The sequence below is a fragment of the Varanus komodoensis genome, unplaced genomic scaffold (assembly GCF_004798865.1).
Source record: "Varanus komodoensis strain SLA01 unplaced genomic scaffold, ASM479886v1 scaffold1, whole genome shotgun sequence".
NCBI classification, from domain to species: Eukaryota; Metazoa; Chordata; class Lepidosauria; order Squamata; family Varanidae; genus Varanus; species Varanus komodoensis.
In genome coordinates, this window is record NW_025335268.1 from 121,512,853 (window position 1) to 121,519,955 (window position 7,103).

Here is a 7,103-nt window from a genome sequence, read left to right on the forward strand (position 1 = left end):
ACAAAATGACTATGAATTTGCAGTTTGTTCATGCAATTGTCCTAGTATCGCAATAAATACACTTTTTAATTAGCTGTGTGAAACAAAAATGAGCATATGTGGTCTCCAGGAAGCTAACGACTATTTGTCCAATTCTGCATCAGTAAAAGAGACTTGTAGAATATCCTGATCTCACAGCAAACTGCTTTCAGACAACAACGGATAAGGACTTTTCTTCCTTGATTACCTGCCATTTCCTTAGTCCTCTGTAGTTGCTTAATGCTTATGTATCTGAAGTCTGATTCAGAACAACTCCATCTTCAATGAGTTTGCAAATAATTCATGAGAGTTTTGAATAACATTTGAAAGTCAATCTGAGGAATGCTTGTGTCACTAATAGTGCAATCCTACACAAGTACCACTGAGGTCCATGTTTTAAATTGATAACTATTTACTCATGCATTCCACTCGGCTTTAATTATACCCCACTCTATGATTTACACATACTCACTTGCTTAGATAATGTTTATTACTTTGTTTCCCCACTATGTGTATGGTGCTACAGCAAAATGTAAGCTTCCTTGCAAACCAACTCCCAAGAGGCAGTGTTGTACAGTGCATATTAAGATGGATCAGGGTCAGGAAGACCTGTCTTTAAACTCACCACTAATCCATGAAACCCTCCACATCACAACTTAATTTATTCACAGGGTTCTTTTGAAGGTCAAATGAGCGTTAGCCTGTGCTTATACAAATATAATGTGGAGACAGGGAAGCTCTCTCTTGTATTTCCCTATAGGAGCCAGGTTTTGTCACATCCCAGCACAGGAGGGTTTGCGCAAGTATTTTGCATATAATACTAAACAGTGTTATGGTCAGGAGCAAATGCTACTACGGGATGGCATCCACAGCCATGTTTATAGTCATATAGAAGCATAGTACAAGTACAGCCAAACAAAGATAAAATAATTGTGGGCAGAGCCAAGAAATACAGCAATTTCCAAGTATGTGTGGTTTTCTCCTTTTGCTCCATCATTCTATCTTCCGCCAATTCCACCCCCATCAGCTCCCAACAATCTTATTTTCCAAGTAACTCCAGCGTTAGCAAACCCTGCATCTTTCTCTCCTCCCCACACTTTCGAGTTGTACAACCTTCTCTCCATATGTTTGGTAGTTTCAAAGGATTATCTGTGGCATGAAAGCCCCCTAAGAAGTGATTAGATGGCATCACTAGCCAGATAGTCCATCTAGGACATCAACAGTTTCTGCCCATTACATGGGACACTCATTATCATTAGGAACATCACCTGAGGGCTCCACTACACATTTTCACAATTCTGGTCTATCACCATGTCAGCTTAGGGTGGGGAAAAATGCTGAGGAGAAAAGACATATGGAAGAGCCAATCTTAATCCTGACAAGAATCCAGAAGTAGGAGCCTTAATAAACTGGTGGGTCAAAAGCCTAACTCAGAGAAGCCTTTGACTGCACATATCGATATTAGCTGCTGCTGCTGGCTAAATCATTGTATGCCGAAACAGATTTCTTCCAACTGGTGCCTTCCAAATGCCTTCCACAGCTCCTATAACACTTGGCCATGTTGGGCTGATGGGAGCTGTAGTATAAAACATCTGGAGGACAACAGATTGAAATATATAGAGATAGCGCTGAAATATAGCACCAATATAGAGAAACATAGAGATGGCCAACACATCTGCAGAGAAAGCTTACATACGATGAGTATTTAAGTGGCAATCAACACACTTAATGGTTATTTGAAGCCAGGTTCTTAATGTAACCCTCACCATCAGACATGCACACTATTTTCATTTACTCTACAATTTCAGCCCCTGCTTCCTACATTCCCAGAGGTTGTTCACATATCTACAGATTATCTGGCCAAGCCTTACAAACTCACATTTCACCTCATCTATGTGAGGCTCTTCCTTCTGAAAGGTTGTCATTGCCCCATGCGCTGTCAGGGCACTGCCATCTCCTTGTGGGGATCCATGGTCAGTCACTGCTTTCCCTAATCCCAGAGGATACTCAATCTTCACAGAGGAGTAGGGACACCCTACAGCCCAGCAGCCTTTTCAAAGTGAGGCCCATTGCCATCTCTGAAAGCCGGATGCACATTTAGGCACAAAGGAAACCCACACAGGGTCCATACTATTGCGTCTGGCATAGGCCTGCCTTGGTGGGAGGAGCTTCCTTTGGGGTGGAGTTTTTACCATATTAGGCATAGTGTTACTACCATAATTACTCCAGCTTCAGGGAAAGCACAATTAAATTTCTTGTTATTAATGGTAAGGAATGGTGAATAGTCTGCTCTTAAGTATTATAAAACTAAAATAATATCCAGCCCACCTGATTATGTAGGTGCTTCATTTGTTATATCAGAATGACCACTACTATAGGCTTCCAAAGATACCTAGCCATATTAGGGTTTGAACAGGAGTTTTGTGTCTTTAATAGCTGTACGATGTCCAGAGGTCAATAGGTTCTGCATTCCATCACCAAGCTGAGAAAGGAGAAATCAGTTGAATTTGTGTCTGCCACTGGCACACAGTTTCAGCTGAGGTGTGAGAAAGGGGGAAGAAGGAAGGAGCTTTAAGCACCCCAGCTTTGTACAGGGTTTTTCCAGTTTCCACACTGGTGAAAAATGATGCATTTTCATCCACAAAGGTAAAAACCTTAGTCCTAAAGCCTTCTGCTCTCTGGTATGAAAGCTCTTCTGCACTACATATAATTGTGCGTAATGGAAAATCTATGAATTGCTGTTTACCTGAGTCGGCAGCAGTAGACATAGCTGGAGTAGCTCGTGTTATGAGTAGTACTAAAAAACCAGATGATCCCTCCCACCCACTTTCAGGGAGAAACCCCCTTTGTGCTTTGATTTTAAGTTCATACTGTCAAGTGTGCAGCAAGCAATCTGTATGCAGCTTCACTTTATCAATGCTCATGAAGGTCTCCCACTGCACTTTGACAGCAGACATATATCAGGACATTGACCAGGCAAGACTCCGCATTGCAGGTGGCCATAGATGTGCACCTGAGAAGGATGGAATTTCATTTCGATTCTAAAAAAAATTCTGAGGGAAATGTTGCACATTTGTGATACCCCAAAAATGTTTTTAAAATGGTAAGGAGCCATTTTAAGGAGTTTTTGCTGCTCTTACAAAGCAGTTTGTTCACTGCTTCCCTTAACCCAGAATAGATCAATTCCCTGCATTTAGATAATACGGCAACACATCATGGGTAGAATAATCCCTAGAATAAGTCATGAGAAGGAAGTCATCTGGGTTTTGATGACACACCAACCTATTACAGCCAGTTACCCATGGAGTATTGCTTAGACTGGGAATCAAGAGATCTGGGTTTGAGTCCCCATTCGACCATGAAGCTCAGAGTGACACTGAACTTTGAGCCTAGCCTAGCCTCACTTACAAGATTGTTGTGAGGATAAAATGGAGAGAATAAGGAATATGTAAGCCACCTTGAATTCCTCACAAGAGGAAAAAAAGGCAAGATATAAATGTAATGCAACCATAGTCATCTTGTAGGAACCCAGGAGGTGGTTTGTTTATTTACTTGCCTTGGTTTGTCTCTGTTTATTAAGAGAATAAACCCCAAGAACATAAAAGACCCCTGCCAAAGCAGACAAACAACCCTCCGGTCCAGATTTCTGCTTCCACAATGGCCTACCAGGTGTCTATGTGGAGCCCATAAACATGACATGGCTATAGCAACTCACATCTTTGTTTGCCAGCAACTGGTATTCAGAGGCATATTGCATCTGATACAAGAGATAATATATACCCACTGTGACAAAAAGTCATCAATATTTTTATGAAATTCTTGGATTAGCATCTAGATCCAAGTTCAGTATCTAGGGGTTATTCTCTTTCTTTTACATTAAGTTCCAGTTCAAACACACCCAAGAAAACCTGGGACCCCAATTTGGATTCCCAGGTAACAGTGTTCCCACACATTGTTATACATATGCGTAAGATATAGGCAAACAACAGTATATATTCCAGTTAATAAACTGTGCACCAAGAAGAGATTAGTAGCATAGCCATCCAGAAAGATATTGCAAAGTCCAAAACTTCCACCTTTTTCTCCAATGCCTAAACATGCAAGTCTGTGACCTTGAGCCTTCAGAGTTAATTTACAGATACAGTCATTGAGTAGAGGTACATCTCATGATCTACAAAGATACCAAAATATGAGAGTATTGCAGTAGACCTTGGGAGAGTTCCAATATATCATATTTCAGCAGCAACATATAGACTCCAGCCAACAGGTGACAGCAGAAAGGTTCCAGCAGCTCCTTTTGATGTAGAGGGAAGCACATCTGAGTATTGCGACACAGAAGAAAGGTCCTTGTGGGCTTTGGAGGGGCTTCTTTCCTGGCATGGCCAATGTGCAGAAATGCTGAGAGTTGTCAAAATATCTGGAGGGTAACAGGCTGGAGAAGGCTAAAGTGTACTGCTTGCTTCTGAGGGAAAAGATGGTGCTTTGCAGATGTTATATTATTATATGCTGCTTTGGGTCTATCTTTGATGGAGAAAAACAACATGGAAATTCTAAAAATATAAATATAAAAATAATGCTAGTGGGATGACCATCTGTTTTTCTGCGCTCATTGTTTGAAGACAACTGGCTACAGAACCAGCTCCTGGTTTTGCAGGAGACTTGAAGAAAATATCTTCAGTGGAACTCTTCTCCTTCAGCACCTTCACCACTGCCCTCTTCCTCTGAGCCCAGCCTGCAACACCATCCAGAACAAGAGGGCAAGCCTGCTATTCTCTCCTACCTTATCATTGTCCGCATGCTAGAAGCAGTCGGGTAAAGTGGTAAATGTTGAAGAAGATGGGGAGCAGGGCAGCAGAGTTGGCAGTTGGATCCCTGCTGGGGTACAGACCTTGGCACTTGCTCATCCATGCTGACCCCTGGCACCGTCTACCCTTAAATGTCTCTACTGCCCACTCATCCACTACTTTGTAGTGCTGCATTGGGAATTGCTCAAGGAAGTGTAATAGCATAAAATAAAATAAAATAAAATAAAATAAAATAAAATAAAATAAAAGGTCACTACAAAACAGAAGAATACACAGATTACCAAAACTGTTCATAGACTTTCCACAAAATCAGACACATGTGACTGAAGCAGCAGCTTTTACAGGGGCCCTCTCCCTCCTTATGTATACCTTCTCATGGCCATTGTCCCCTCTCCTCCTCTTTTTCATGACGACTATCACTTGCCTGCTCAACAGGCAGATAGGGAGCAGGGAGTGGCATGTGGGGCTGCCGCTTGACATCACTACTGTTGTCTGAGCCAGAGTGAGAAGCAGGGTGCAACAGTGAAGAGGAGGAGCTACTTCTGTCGACGGCCCCTGCTGGGATGTGGCTCTTGGCAGCTCCCCAGGCATGTCCCTTCGTGCCCTGAATGAGCGCAACCCTGACCTTAGGATGGTTGTGAACCATCAGCCCTTCAAACTGAACAACTTGACTCCAACACTGCAGTCTGACTCCCAGGGAAGTGTGTGTAGGGATACAGCCTATATTATACGCCAAGGATCACAGAATCTAAATAGTTGATGTAAAGGCACAATAAAATAAATTGTCATTTTGCACTTTGGGTATAGTTTCTCAAACATAATGTAATACTTATCTAAAGGTCAGAAAGGGCATCTAGATATATCAAGGATATTTGAAAAGAACATTTGAGAATGGAAACAGATTTGTTGAAGCCAGTATTCAGAATCCTGTGTTACCTTTAAGATTACTAACCAATTTACAATTGAGGAGGTTTTACTGCGTTTTTGCTTAAATAACAGGAAAAGCATAACCACAATTGGAAGTGTATGATGTTAATCTTTCAAGTTCTTCAGAGGTTAGAACTGAACACCTCTTTGTTGCGTCCTCTCCCTTGAAAATCTATAGAAAATTGCATTTTAATTGAATTACAACTGAAGGAAAGATAAACTATTTGCATGTTCATCATCATTGTTGTTGTTACTATTCAAGTTAAACAGGTGTACACTAGGGAAATTGTGCACCTTCAGCAGAATGGCAAGCCAGAGCCCAATGTTTTATTTTCCATTAGAGTGTTCCTCCTTTTGCTGATTTGTAATATGAAGCAGCAGCAAATTCAAAAAAATAATAAAGTAGTGTGATAAAAAAGTGAAGAGGTGTAGATTAAACTCACACATCCTTCTGCACTCAAAGATTCCATGTACAGAAAGAGCAAGTCTATCTATAGCTGTTTCTAGGGCAGTTGCTGCACTGTCTTAGAACAGGGCAGTGTGCTTGGATTCTGCTTCATTTCCAGGAAGTGTGACAACCCTTAACCTGACTTCACCCAAGGAAAATTAGCATAGGACACTGAAAGTCAGCTAGCTACATTCATCAGTCCTGCTCCATGCCCAGCAGTTCACCTCTTTCTGCAAAAGCAGCTACAGTTTTGGCATCCTTCTTAATACAGTATATTAAATGTTTGGCAGATGCAATGGACAGCATACGGTTTTATTATAGGCTTGGCTGTAATGCAACCTGAAACCCACATGTCAATCTCCTTCTCTTGAATTGCTATTTAAGCCTTGGACTTTACACTCCCAGCATATTTCCTTATGTGATAGCCCCAAGTCCTCCTCCAGCCTAGCTCTGCTTATGGCTGGCTCAGCATTCCTCCTATATTTAGGAAACCTGGACCATGAAATTCATGCTTGGCATAAAAATAGTGTATTTTAACATTTTAAATGATCTAGTCATTTCAACGTGTAGTCGTTTTAGGCAGATGACAAAAGCAAGAAATGACCCAGTTTCCACTGAGAACAGTGTTCTGGGATGCATGCCTAGCTTCCCAGAGTTGGCTACTTGTTTTATTACTTGTCTTTGCTCTCCATCAAAGCTGGTGAATTTTTGCTGAAATATGAAGTGTATCCCCTTGAATTTGACAGCCATTCTCTTCAGGAACTTCTGGTACCGACATACCTCTTCTGCTTTTCCATTGTCCTCGCTTGGCTTTGGCACACCTTGTGTCCTATACACTGTATGGGCTACTGTTCGTCTCTTTGTTACAGTTGTTGCCTGCCCAACATTGGGCTTTTTCCTGATAT